Source organism: Tenrec ecaudatus, chromosome 5 (genome assembly GCF_050624435.1).
Source record: "Tenrec ecaudatus isolate mTenEca1 chromosome 5, mTenEca1.hap1, whole genome shotgun sequence".
NCBI classification, from domain to species: Eukaryota; Metazoa; Chordata; class Mammalia; order Afrosoricida; family Tenrecidae; genus Tenrec; species Tenrec ecaudatus.
The window spans coordinates 171177663-171193173 of NC_134534.1; the positions used below are offsets into that span (position 1 = coordinate 171177663).

Genomic DNA, 15511 nt, shown 5'->3' on the forward strand with positions numbered 1-15511 from the left:
ATGTAATAGAACAATAGGGAATTTTCTTCCAGATTAAAATACCATTTCTCATTTTGTAGATGAATAAAATAAAGAGACCCTGAAGCTCAGTGCGGTAGTATAAAAATCATTAGGTACTTTAGTATTCAGGGGTTCAGAGCTATTTGGTGTTAGTTGATACTATTAGGCCCAGTCAGAAATGTAAATTAATCATTCTGAAATGGTGACAACTGCTAAGGTGTAAATGTGGTTTAATTTTTAAAAACAAATTGTCATGTTCCCTTGGGAAAGCAAATTTCTCCTAAATCCAGGGAAGTCTTAGAGATCTGTGTCAGACCTGTCTTTTAGATTGTGTGTATCTGATGCCAAAATTACAGATAGTTTAGTGAAAGAAGTGGATTCTTTATTTGGGTCTGACTAATAGGCATTTTGCTTTTTAGGTCTCCTTTTTCATATCATTTTAGGGGCCGCAGTGCGCCTCTCAGGTAAGAATTAGACTACTAATTTCAAGTCCATGGGTCAAAACTACCAACTACTCAGTGGGGAATAAAAAGAATCTGTCTACCGCTGTAAAGGTAGCTTCTGGCAATATATAGATAGAGGTGCTGTGAGTCAGACTTGGCTTGATGTCAATGAATTTGGTTTGAGTTAATATAATTTGGTTAATTGATGGATTAACTATTTTTCAAAGAGTTCAAACTCAAGTATTTGTACTTGGTATCAACTATAAATAATCATGGTTTGTGCAGTCAATAGGCATGATCCACCAGCTTGGGGGTATCAAATAGGGATGTACCTCCTGATCTCTTCATCTCATTTTTCTGGAGAATGTTTGTTCCTCTCCAGAGTCCAGCCTATAATAATCTTGAGTTTCCAAGGACACTTCCTGTTCAAGTTCAAAGGGAACTGAGAAGCAGTTATAGCCCACAGTGTTGGGAACCAATATCAAACATGGCATTTACAAATTAGAATCCTGCAATACAAGGCTCTAGAACCCAAATGCTTTCTTGATAATTTAAATGTATGGAAACATTTTTCACATCTTTGTGTAAACAATCAAAAAAGATTTTCCCCTGATTTTATAGAGCCCCTTTCCTGGCTGTTATTACTGCAATTGACATTGGCTATCAACTCCAAATCATCAGGATTTCTGATTTTATCAAGAATGAGCCTTTTACCCTGACTGAAGTAGCAAATGAGGAATGAGCCCTAACAAAGAATTGCAATACTTAGGCATTAACGTTTTCATGTCAAAAGTTAGTCTAGCTTGGAATCCTACCAGCTCTTTCCATTTATTCCCTTTGGTAGTTAGATTTTATGCCAACTTGACCCTTTGTGACCATGGAGGGATGGGGTCCAATCTGTCAATCAGGTCCTAGCTTGATGAGGCCTTCTTGACGGTATGGCCTTTTTAGAGGGAGTTTCTCCTTCCCCTATGGCACTTCATCTTCCTTCTCACTGGACTTCACTGGGACTCTGTGTCTACCATCAGACATGGCCCCATGTGGGCTACCAACCAGTCGAACTGCCAGGGCCCTGCCATGTTTCCACTCACTGGATCTGCACTCACTGGCCTGTGATCTCCAGACTTCCTGATTCACCTTTTCACATCATTGGCCTGCAGCTATGTGAGTCTTAACAGGGCCCCAGCTAGCACTGAGCCCATGGACTTGAGTTGGACTGACCTGGGATGCCTTCTTGGTATAGAATAGTCTCTTGATTTAAAGTTTCTTCTTACACATTTGAGTATCACTGGTTTTGTTTCTCTAGACCACCCAACCCAACAAACTCCTACAACACAACAACACAAATTGGGATAGGTTCTGTGGATCATACCATGGATACAGACCCATCCTCCCCCTACAACCATCACATGCAACATAAGGCCCTACACATGGCTCTGCTTTTTTCTACCCCAGTTGAGATGCTACTTTGGGTACATTTTCTGGAAATGTGTCTTTGAGAAGGCCCATTCATGTCCACCTCAGCAAGCTTCCATACATTTAAACTATCAAGAAAGAATTTGAGCTCTTCGTATTTTTCTCTCAGAAAGCCCTCACACGTGTTATTCAAAAACATCTTCTCTTTTCCCAAAACGTTTATATCAGACACTTCAATAAGATAACAATATTAAAGTAGTTTTAGCGCATCTGATCATCCAATCAATTAAAATCAAAGCAGCAAGAAGGTGCTGTATCCATGTAACCTAATTTCATGGACAATTCCCCAAATTAACTGTTGAAATAAAATATCACTCATGAGTACAGACAGCAGAATTAATCAGGAGGTCCCGCTATGCCACCCGGGCTCCTATAATGTTTTCTATTAAAGAGGAGGGTAGTCAGATGACTGTTAAATCTCTTCAGAAATCTGATTTCTGAAATTCTGGATGGTTTCTATAAAAGCTTTTGGTGTTTTTCCCCAAATTTTAGGTGTTATATTTCACCCATAAATATAAATGTATGTAGATAAATACAAAATTTGAGGGTGTGTCAATTAATAAAATGATCTCAAAGTATATCTAAACTCAGTGAATATAAATACAGTGTTGAAAGAGAAATAGATATTTCAATGAACAGGAGAGAGATATCTTCACTCACAAAAATTATTTGATTCTCCTCAAATGTAGCAATATATGAGAAAATGTAATGGTCATATACTGGAAACAACAGTTGTAAAACTACAGTTAGTCTGTTATCTTTGGGTCTGTTTTTTAAAAAAGATCTTATTATAGTCAGAATTATATTTGGGAGACATTTGGGCTTTACAAGCTTAGTTGTGTTGGTATTTATGGGCAGTGAAAGGTATCTACTGGAACAGTTCTCTGCCAGACCAGAAACAGACTTATCAGTTCTAATGGTTTTGTAGGGACATTACTGTCTGTGTAGTTTATGAGCTTTTAGAAAGTAGGAATTATCTTATTAATCTCTAGTACCCAGCAGACGGCTATGCATTTAATAGTTACTCAGTAAATTCTCGAATGAACAAATAAATTCAAAATCCTACCTATATATACATGATACTATCAGCTGGTGTGCACACACAATTCAAGCTACATTTATCTCAGTTTCAAAAAGTAGCCCTTAATGATAGATATTAAAAACAGTAAATCTTGAAAAAGGCTATTGAACAGTAAACAGGTGACCTGGGAATCTGTCCTGGGAGAACTGGCTCAGAGTGTCATAATTATAAGCTTTGAAACTGTAGAAAAAGCAAAAGGATATAGTGTTGAGTGATATTTATGAGGCAAGGTTGGCATCATGTTCTAATCAGTGCCTTTACTTCCCTTGTTACCATCTGGTCTATATGTGACCACTTATAAGTGACCATTTTGAGGATGGCCCATCATTTATAATGCACTTATGCCATTTTAAACAATAAATATTTGTGAGACGAAAGTGTAACGTAGATGTTTAAGTTCTTCTGTGTTCTCACAACCAGTCTAAAGATATCTAATATTACTAGCCACTGATCCACGTAGGTTGAAATATTATACTTACTGTTGTGAAACACATGAAAAGTTTAAATGTTCCTGGAATGTTTACTTTGAATTAAGTAGAATTCCTTAGAAACATACAACTCCCCAATTTATCAACAAAATAAAAGACAACTGTAGATTGGTGAAAAATTGGGTGGGGGCGGGGCAGGGAAACCTTTGACGAAAGTCTATTAACAACAATAAAAAAAAAACCCAAACTCCTAAAATTTAACAATGAAGGTGTATTTCATGGGGAAACTTTAGCTCATACATTTTACAACGCTGATCTTGTCCTCTTAAACATTTTTTTGTTCCCAAACTGAAACAATTCTTCACACACACACACATACACACACACAATGAAGTTGTATGTCCTCTTTGATTCCAAGTCAATTTTTGTTTTACTTTTTAGCCACGCAGGCCAGTATTAGATCTGGGGTAAGGAATCTGGAGGGATTTTTTTCCCTCTATGAAACAATGTTTATTTATTTATCTGTCTGTCTATTTTGTGTGTGTTAAGCCCTCAATTTCATGCCTCCCTTCTTCCTGTTCCCACCTCCATCTCAGGTCTCTTGGTAGCCATCAAAGGGCTGTCTATTGGAGCATAAACAACATTTCTTCTTCCTGGTTTTTCCTTATACCAATGGTGATATCCCCTTGGGATGGGAGGCATAAGTTGAGCATTGTGATCGGTTCCCCCTTCCTCCCTCCCCACAAATCTTGCCCTCCTAGTATCGCTGCTCCCCTTATTGATCCTGAGGGGTTTATATGTTCTGGATTTCCTGTGTTGCGTGTTCATTTCTGTACCAGTATAATGTTCTGGTCTACTCAGATTTGTAAGATAGAGTTGGGCTCGGGGTAGTAGGGGGTGGTGGGCTGGAGGATGCATTAAAGAACTGGAGGAAGGTTGTGTGTTTCATCGATGCTAGACTGCACCCCGACTGGCTCTTCTTTTCTTTGTGGCCCTACTGACAGGGGGTGTCCAATTGAGATCAGCTTTGGGGCTCCACTCTGCCCTTCCCCTCATTCCTGTTGATATGCTTTTTGTTTGTTTGTTTTTGTTGGGGTCTATGGTGCCTGATACCTGATCCCACCGACACCTCATGATCGCACAGACTGGTATGCTTCTTCCATGTGGGCTTTGTTGCTTCTCAGCTAGATGGCCGCTTGTTTACCTTCAAGTCTTTAAGATCCCAGATGCTGTATGTTTTGATAGCTGGGCACCATCAGCTTTCTTCACCACATTTGCTTATGCACCCATTTTGTCTTCAGCAATCATGTCAGGGAAGGTGAGCATCACAGAGTGCTGTATTAGTAAAACAAATTGTTCTTGCATTGAGGGAGTACTAGAGTGGAGGTCCAATGTCCACCTGTTACCATAATACTTTCTAAATAAATATATAGCTCTATTCCCCTGTATTTGCATACAAGTGTATTTACATATATATGTGTTAGTCTGGGTAGACTAGAGAAACAAATTCATGGACACATATATGTGTATAAGAAAGAGATTTATATACAAGAACAATTGAACATTGAGAAAACATCCCAGCCCAGTCCAGATCAAGTCTATAATCTGATACCAATCTATAAAATCCTCTTCAGACTCACTAAACACATATAATGATGCTGAATGCAGAAGATCAAAGAACAGTGAGTAGAAAGTCCGTGGATCCAGTGGCATTGGAGACACCTCAGTGCTGGCAGAGGTCTGTGCATCAGGGTGGGTCCATGTGTCTGGTCAGCTGCTATGTCTCCCAAGGTGTGAGCAGAGAGAGAGTCTCTCCTGCTTCCCAGGAGGAAGTACCAGATTTTCCACAATTCTCAGGAGAAGGCCATGTCCACACAGAGGCCTCATTGACTATGATCTGATTGACAAGCTAGCCTGCACCCCTACACATTAACCCACAAAGTGACAAATGATTATATAACTGCCACATATACATGCCTATATTTAGACTTCTATAAATGGGCTTGACTGAGTTTGGAGATTTCTCTCCAGAGTACTACAACATTTCAATAGTTCATAACATGAGTCCGTCAAGGAGGCCAGATTTGTGGTTTTGATAAATCAAAGAGCACAGGACTTTTCAGGGGAGGGTGAGAGAGAACCACTGTCTTTAAAATAATGTAGACCTAGATTGAGGATATACGGGGAAATAATAGCTTCACATTTTAATCATTTTCTTAAAGGCTTCTATTCTTTTGTAGCAATACTTTTGGACTTATCCTCTAAAATACTTGTGTCTTTATAATGTAGAAGCTGCCTTGGTGATTACATGTTGGTCTGTTAACTTTTGATACGTGGCTTCAAACTACCAACTGCTCTGTGGGAGAAAGATGAGGCTTTCTACTCCCATAAAGATTTATAGTTTTGGAAATCTACAAGGGCAGTTCTACTCTGGACAACAGGGTCACTATGAGTTGGAATTGACACGATGGCAGTGAGTTTATATAGTGTGTGTGTGTGTGTGTGTGAAAGTTAAATATCAGTACAGTTCCACAAAAACCTCTGTGCATCTTAATATTCCCGTGTGTTTATTAATCTACAGAGCTTTATGAGAAGAATAAATGATAATCCAAGCAAAATCTGAGGGATATGCTGGGAACAATGTTCTATATAAATTTTATTCTACTATTTGGTATCCTGTTGATGATAATCATGAATACATGTTACATTTATTTAGATTTGTTCCCTACACTTGTTGGCCTTCGTGGTGAAGTGGATAATCCAACTTTAAGTCAGTAGTTCCAATTTATGAGCTGTTTCGTGTAAAAATGCACAATTTCTGCTTCCCTGAAAACTTACAGCCACAGAAACCCTAGAAAGCAAAGCTCCTCTGCCCTGTGGATCTCTCCGAGTCAGAATTCACTCAATAGCAAAGGGCTTGATTGAGCGCTTGTGTACCTTTTGCTGGCCAGATTGATCACTTACTGACAAAGTGGGGGATTTTTCAAGAAGCTTAACCGGTATTAAAATCTGGGATAGATTTGTTGTATGATTGTTAATTTTTTTGGTACCATTGAGTTAGTTCCAACCCATAGTCACCTTGTGCACAACAGAACACAGCACTCTGCTCATGAAAACATTTGCTTAGATTTTAGGCCATTAAAGTTCATTTTTGTCTTCAGAAAGAAAGACAGGTTGATTTTCCTGCAGCTCTTGGGGTTGAAGAGAGGGAAGAATCAAAACCTTCATGGAGTAATGATATTATTTCATTCAAATTTTACATAAACGTTTGAAGCTCCCTTGAATAAGATTGGGAATTACCTAAATCAGTTTTAAACACCCACTATCTAAGGGATTTCTTTCTGGTAATACCTCTGCATCATCTTGATGGAGTTTTAGAGGCAAGAAGAACCAATGTGAAGTTTATTCTGCCTGCTCTGCTATAAGAAATAAACTATATAAACCCATTTAATCGGAATATCCTTCCCTGCAGCCATCTCACAATGCATAGAAACTACCTGAGCACCAAACGATTCCATAAACTAATATATGCCTTTGATCAGTTCAGTTTTTAGCCACTACTGAGGGCTTCACTTTTGTGTGTGTGTGTATATATATATATATATATATATATATATATATATATATATATATATATATATTACCGAGGAGTTCACCATTTTTAACAAGTAGAAATTTGATGGCTACTCTTCCACTCATCCCCAATTGTATTGCACTGTTCCTGTTTCTCTATATTCTTAAACCTTGGTCAAATACATCAACAACCATCTCCTCTAAGGGTTTTATTCCAGACACTCAACTTGATGTATTTCACCTACAGAATGCATCGCTGTTTTTATTTATTATATTGCTACTCATATACATAAATTGCTTGGACATGGCCGTATCTGACCTCCACTGGCTTCCCTGTTGGCATGAAACAGAGGTCAGACATGCCTCCATCTGCCATCTTTCTTTACCTAGTCTCCCACCGACCTTTCTTCCCATAGCATTCAGCTTCTCTGATGGATTTGATAATTAGTTTCAATGGCTACATAGAACTGACAAAAAAGACTCATAATTGTGAGGACTTATTTTTCATTAATATATGAGGGTTTATACACTTGATCTTAGCCAAAAGGCCAAGAAGTTATCATTTATGGGCATCTATTAGAAAAGTTGTTAATATCACATGCAAGTAAAATTTGGCTGAAGATCATCCAACAATGGTTACAGTAATACATTGGCAAGGCAGTTACCAGAGGTTCTGATCAGATTCGGTAGAGACTGTGAAACAAGAGATATCATTGTTTGATGTCAGATACATCTTGGCTGAAAGCAGAGATGACCAAAAAGATATCTACCTGTGCTTTATTGACAATGCTAAGGCATTTGATTGTGTAAATCATGACAAACTCTGGATAGCATTGCAAAGAGTAGAGTTTCTAGAACAGGCCATTGTGTTCCTGTGGAACTTGTACATGGAACAAGAGGCGGTTGTAAGGACAGAGCAAAGGGATGCTGCATAGTTTAAAATCAGGAAAAGTATGCATCGAGGCTGTACCCTTTTATCATATTTATTCAGTCTGTATGCTGAGCAAATCATCAGAGTGGCTGGATTGTATGAATATGAATATGGCATCAAGATTGGAAGAAGGCTTATCAACAGCTTGCAATAAGCAGATGACACAACCATCCTTGCTGTAAGTGAGGAAGACTTGGAGCCCTTGCTGATGAGACTCAATGATTGCAGCCTTCAGAATGGGTTACAACTCAATGTAACCCCCCCCCCTAATTTCTCACAACTGGATTAATAGGTCCACAATAAAGGAAGGAAAAGTTGAAGTTATCAAGGATTTCATCTTGCTTGTTTCCACAATCAATACTCATGAAGGCAGCAGCCAGGAAATCCAAAGCAGCATTGCATTAAATTTATCTGCTGTACAAGATCTCTTTAAATTTGTGTAAGGTAAGGATATTACTCTGAGGACGAAGGTATGCCTGACTCAAGGCATTGTGAGGGTGACACAACAGAGGACAGTGTCTTGTTCTTTTGTAGGATAAGGTTTCAGAGTCAGAACCAACTTGATAGTACCTAAAACATTAGGGAAGTCAACAGGCTACTAAAAGCCAGGATCAGAAACCAGTAAGGATTTAGGTATTGGCCCCTACCAATACCTTTCCTCAGCTGGTAGCAGTAGACAAGTCTCTCTCCAGTGCTTAACCTCTCAGCAAAATGGTTGCTTGGCCCCTGCCTCAGTGGGTCAGGTAGGGAGCAGGAAGCTCTACCTCCTAGTTCCATAGTCTTAGTGCTGCTCCTCTGTTCTGTCTCGTGGTATCCATTTGGGCTCAGGTCTCAGCCTGACTCCTTGGCTCTGTCCAATAGTTTCCACGCTACAGTCTCTGGTGCCTCTGGTCTCAATCTCCACCCCTTGGCACCGAGATTTTAAATGTGTTCAGTTGATGACACTTCTTCTGATGGTCCTGGGAGTCCTGTTGGTGCTTCAAATATGGCTTTTGTATACAGAGAAATGACTTTGATGGACCTCCATTTTTTGGTCTTTCAGAAGAGGATGCATCCAAGGAAACCAAGGTTGGTGGCTAGAGTCATACCCTGTGTCAGTCTGGGAACTTTTGAGAAGCACATCCACAGAAACTTATATATAAAAGAGAGTTTTATATAAAGAGTAATTGCACATCAAGAAAACATCCCAACCCAGTGCTGCCCAAGCCCACAAGTCCAACATTAACCAATATGTCCGACACCAATCCACAAAGCCCTCCTCCAGCTCACAAAAACACATGTAATGATACCAACTGCAGGAGGAAAGCTGAGTCAGTGAATGTGTAAGCATCTCAGCACTGGCAGGGGTCTCCACACGGCTGCTCTAGCACCCAGGGCTGCATGGGGGTAGGTCCATTTGGCTTCTCCTTGGGGATGTCTTGCAGGAAGTCAGCCTTGCAAGCTGAAGCAGGGAACTGCTAAGGCAGCTGCACCCTGGTCTGACCATCACAAAGCAAGCAACTGGAGAACTAGAAAGGCAAGGCTCACTGAGCTATTTAACCCTCTGCCTTTCAATTAACTCCACATATGTTTATCGGCCAGGTTGGCACAATAAACTAACTACTTCACACCCCCTCCACAGTGGTGACTGAGCATATGGCCGTGTTCACACTTTCAACTTGCCCGTGAAACCCCTCTCTTCAATAATTATAACCAAAGGCATAAACTCACCACCATCGCATCAGTGCTGACTCATATTGACCCTGTGTTGGCTCCTGAGACTGTAACTTGTTGGAGTAGAAAGTTCAGTCTTGCTCCCAAGGAGCTGCTGCTGGTTTCTAAAGGCTGACCTTGTGGATCACAGCCCAAAGCATAACCACTATACCACTGCGGCGAGAATTTATAATACATCACATGGGACCATATTAAATGACTATATCTCAGCATTATATAAATAATGAACTGGATTTTTTCACACATTAGGGTGCTTTATATTTTAAAATATATGTGCATGTAAGTATTCTGTGAATTCATGCAAGATTCTGCACGAAAAAAAAGACTAAATGAATTTTATTTCATTTTCTCTAAATTCCAAAAGTATCCCTGTGTGTGAAGGATCTGTGAATAGCAATTTAAAAAATAGTCTTATTATCAATATAAAAACATGTCACATGTCTGATTTTCATGTGAAATGCCTTCTATTGTCACCTAATTTTCCCTTGAAGGGCAAATATTATCTCAGCAGTTGTTAGATTATGTTGCTTAGTCTGATTTTGTTCTCTCCCCCAACCCCCAAAGGATGCAAATTTAAGGTCACCTCTAAGAATGATATTAAAATAACAGACCAGAGCCCTGTTGATATAAAATAGAATTCTGTCTTTGTATGTCGATGTGATGATAATGAATTCAGAATTTCTCTGGGGACACGAGGAAGCAGAAATGGGGATCAAAAGTGAGTAGAGCCAAATTCTAGCTCTGAATTTGACAGAAATTGAAGCCTTGTTCGTTTGCCTGCTGGTTTTGTGCTGTAATTGTTTTATTGTTTAAAGATTGAAACTACCCACTTCTCCAAACTTTCACATTTCTAATTCCCCTTTCCTATTTTTTTGGAATTTTAAAAGTTTTTTTTAACACTGACATGCTGTATGTATCCCTGGATGTTATACTTTGTTAATACACCCAGTTGCTTATCAAAATGTTGGAGGTTCAAATCTCTCTGGAGGTATGCTTGGTAGGAATGTCGCGCTGTCTACTTCTGAAAAATCAGCCATTGAAAAATCTGTGCAGCACAGCTCTATGAGACCCGCCGGATAGCCACAAGTCAGAATCGGCGAGGCAGTTCTAATACTACATTATTTATTTGTTTATTAGATGTATTGATTATTCGCTCAAGTATCCAAAGGGAATAGAGCAATAGTGGGCATACAATTCCAATCCTACTGTCATTGAATCGATTCTGACTCATAGTCTAAATAGAGTTTCAGGGGCTGTAAATATTCACAGAACCAGATAACCCATCTTTCTCCCTCAGAACAACTGGCAGAATTCAGCAGGTGCTTCATGATTGCAGCCATAGGTATAAGAAATAAAATTGATTGGTTGTATGAAGTGATTATCTGGAAAGTAGTTGCAGCATCCTCCAGACCGTGCCTCGCAGAGCATCCTCTCGGGGCATTTGAGCTGTGGTAACCGTGATGGCCTGTTTTGCACTACGGACACCCGCCAGCATCCTAAGAATCTCACAGGAAACCTTCATGGCATAGTTCTTGAAGCACTCAGCTGCTCACTGAAAGTTTGGTGGTTTGAATCCATCGGTAGCTCCCTGGGCGAAGAGACCTGACAGTCCACACCTCCAGCAAATGCAGCCTAGGAAAACATAGGGGGCCCTTAACTGTCCTACAGAGTCCACTGGTGACACAATGGTTAAGCACCCTCTGTTGCTCATTGAAAGCCTGGCAGGGAGAACCCACGACAGGTGCTCCCAGGGAGGAAGGACGGATGAGCTGTTTCTGTGAGCAAGATTTACAAGGAAACTGTGGAGCAGTTCTATTATGTCACATGGGGTTGCTTTAAGATGCATTAGATTTGATGGTACACAGAAGAATAATTTCACAGAAAACAGAAATCCACACAATGAAGGAATCGTGGGGCAGCAGGAGAGGCTCCTGCCAAAACGTGGTCTCGACCCCATCTTTGCAGTGTGATGCTTATTCTGAGCTGACTTTCATCAATCAGTTAGCTGGCCACTTCAGGAAGGCAGCACACTCCCTTCCCTGCCCTCCTCCCATAGTATGTTCCCAAGGAGAATGTTCACCCAGCCTGACAAGACAACTACCCACTGATAAAGCTAATGACTCTCTCAAACTTTACCATTCGCCAAACAAAGTTGAAAGACTCTCACAATTGTCTTGTGCTGTTGGGCTCATACAACTCTTACCATAATCCATACATACATCAATTGTATAAAGCACATTTGTATAGCCGTTCCCCTCATCAGTCTCAAAACACTTGCTTTCTGAAGTATGAATTTTTTAAATGTCAACCAATCACAACTTCTTTTCTCGTAAGTTCCTGGGTTTTCTGTATTCGTGTTCTCTGACACATACCTTTGGCCTGAGTTCTCGGGTGACCCCTCACCAAGCTTGTCCAATCTAGAAAACCCTATTCCTTCCATAACGCCCTTTGCTGTGGTTTCCACAGAGAAGCCAGCTTGATCTTTAACAAGAGCAAGACATTGAAAATACCGCAAGCATTCCGCACTCAGAATAAACCCCAAATCCCGACTCATGCCATACTGTCAGAGAATGCCTTTCAGTTTGGATGACAACCATAATTCAATTTCCATCCTTTAACTTCATGTGGCGAAGCTTTTCCAAAGTACATTTTTGAAATCTCCTTTCTCCCCACTGACTTATCACTCTGTAGAATACAAACCAGCCCGCAGGTCTCCTCGATTTCCACACGGGACTTTGCATACAGGAAAGCCACGACAAGAAGCCAGCATGGACCAGAGTTCCGATCAGAGGACCGAGAGTCCTAGCGGCATCGTGCGGACGAGTTGGGCTGCTAACCACACATCAGCAATCAGAAATCACCAGCTGTTTCCTGGGCAGAAGACAAGGTTTGCCACTCTGGTCAAGACTTACAGTCTCTGCAACCCAGTAGGGGCCGTGATAGCCCATCCTCTGGGGATTGACGCCAAGGCAGTATGTTTGGTTTTAAGAGGAAGGCAAATGAGGACAATCTAGGCCTAAAGACTTCTAAGTATAAAGTCTTTCAAGGGTTTTGAATGGCGCTTGTGGAGTGGTAAAGGAAAATCACTTTGTATTTTAATTTACTTTTAAACGAAATCTGGATGCTTTTGTTTTGGTGTTCCAAGTTCTGCAGGGAGATATGGGCTTAAGAGCCATTTCTACTAAGCTGCTAAGAGTGCAGCTAATTAGTGTGAGAAAGAGGCAATTTCGCCAGCAATTTAAATCCAATAAAGTCTGCATTGACTTGCCAGTATGTGGATAAAGCGATAAAAATATGTAATTCAATATTGCATGTTTTGAAAATGGACTGGAATCGAAGAGCACTGTAGGAAAAAAAAAAGAATTCCACGCCATCCTTCAAATGAGACTAAAAAGATTTATTCAGAAAGCCAAGGGAAGCAAATGGATCTAGGGGCAGGAAGGACTTATCCACATGTAAGAACAGAGGACTCCAACTGAAAGCCCCTCATAAAGCCATACATGGCTCATGCTCTTTTGATTCATTTGATTGGCCAGTCTCTGGTGGAGGTCAGGAGGAGGAGGGGTTAGGGGTAGGGGGTGGAATTTGATTGGCGAATTGGATAGGAGGAAAATTGTGATTGTATTCTAAAACTAATGACAATCACAGCCCCACAGCTTCCAGGTGAGATCATAAGCTATCGATGGTAGATGTTTACATAGTTTTAGCCAGATGTTGCACGAGTGTGATAAATGTAATCTTGCCCCAGTGCTCATTTCTCTGCAGCACCTTGTTATAAATATATTTTCTGAATGAGCTGGGGAAGGTTAGATAAGGTCAGCAGGAAGACACTTACAGGCATTTTTTTTTAATCACATCTTTGTCACGAAGCAATTACATTTTGGTCACTTTATACAAAAGACTGCTTGGTCAAGATTTCCTTCTTTAAAGCTGTGGTGCAGTGAATTACTGGATATGACTCATTCTCATCAGTCTTTGTAACTCTCCCCAAATAACTGGGTGGAGCCAGGCCTGTAGGGAAGGGGCTCTCAATCTTCCTAATGCCCCCACCTTCAATACAGCTCCTCATGTGGTGGTGACCCCCCCAATCATAACATTATTTTTGTTGTTACTTCATCACTGTCGTTTTGCTACTGTTATGAATTGGGCAGCCCATGTGAAAGGGTCGTTCGACCCCGAAAAGGGTCACAACTCACAGGTTGAGAACCGTGGATATAGGGTATATAGAACCCTCAAATAGGGCCATTTCAGGAGCTAGAACAGGAGAATTTTTTACCCATCAAGACAGATAAATAAGGACAGGAGCATGGGCTAGATGCTGAGATCCTGCACACTCAACCTCTGTGGTTTAGAAGACAAGACTTGTGACTCCAGAAGCGGACCAGAGGAGAAACACTGATGGGGGCAATAGAACCAAGACCCAGAGTATCAGACAGAACAATGAACTTCCCAACTCCTGGAGCAAGTAAATCTGTGTGCCTGCTCAGGAGGCTGACTCGCAGAGTCTGTGAGAGACAGTTAATAAGGGGAGCTAAAATTGTGGACTTACGGAGTTAGATCCTTCAGGCCTATACGGAGTTAGAGCCTTCAGGCATATGGTGGAGTGGTGTACCCTTTGGACATGTATCAACAGTGCTAACTGAGCTTTGTGGCATTGCCAGAGTAGGGCTGATGGCAAGAGGCCAAGGGCCTGAGAGGCTGAGGACCAGAGAGAGGTTTGCCTTTGTCTTTGGGCTTGAGTGGAAGAAGTACTCTACACTGGGGAGAACTATATCCTGAGCATCTTTTATCCTGATAATAAACCCCATAATCATGAGTATTGTCTTAGAATTCCGTGTGGTCATTGCAATAAACATTTGAACTCAGCAGTGAATCAGAGAGTACATTGGGAGGGACAGTCAGTCCCAGAATTTGGTATAAAGGCATGTCTGATTTCTACCTTATCAGAATCAACCTTGGGCTGATGTTGAGTTAGATTTACTTTCTTTTCAGTGATGTTAGAGATCACACACTGCCTCCATGCTATCCTTACATGTGCATTTCCTAAACATCCTAACTTGGTCATGGAGAGAGAATTACTTCCATTTGTATAGTTTCTAGCAATTAGCATCACCAGAGAGCAGGCGTTTGTTAGAAGTTTGCATTGACTCAGCGACGCAAGCACTTAGTCCCAGCCAAATAGGCAAGTAAAAGACCAGTTTAACTACCTGATTCAATCATTTAGTTTGGGTCAAAAAAAAGGCTTAATAAATTTTTCTTTACAGGAAGAAATGTAGACAATAATAGTGCCAATCTGAACGTTCACCTAGTTAAAAGTTGTAGGCAGTTTGTAGAGCTTCTTAATTTAATTCAAGAGTTCTTTTTATCCACCTTTTCTCTGTTTCAGTTTTCTTCATTTAGAGATCTGTGCATTATCTTTACTAAGGACTGTGTTTTACCCGATAGGTGTCATGTCGATGGGGTTTTCTTTGCCATGCTTAAATTTATTTGGTTATGACTATTAGAGATGAATGATCAGATTCAGATCCTTAAGGGGCAATTAGACAAAAACCAAAAGCAACCCTTGCCATCCAGTAGGACTGCACGTAGAATTTTCACTGTGACCCGTATGAAATAGACCGCCAGGCCTTTACTCCAAGGTGCCTCCAGATGAATAAGAACAAACAGCATTTTAATTAGCAGCTGAATAGCTTAACCGATCCAAAACAACAACAACAAAACTCAGCCAGCATGTCCATGTCCACTTATAGCACTCCTGCGGGGCAGGGTCGATGTACTCCTGTGACTTTCTGAGACTGGAACTCTTCAAAGGTGTGGGAAGCCCTATTTGTCTCCCTTTAATATCCAGCTCTTCTTAAAAAGGGTA

The 15511-nt window shown here is 40.6% G+C and overlaps 1 pseudogene; it reads right to left on the reverse strand.

Annotated features, from left to right (window-relative positions):
• LOC142449324 (fructose-bisphosphate aldolase A pseudogene) overlaps positions 1-15511 on the reverse strand; it is a 117391-nt pseudogene that overhangs the window by 97305 nt on the left and 4575 nt on the right.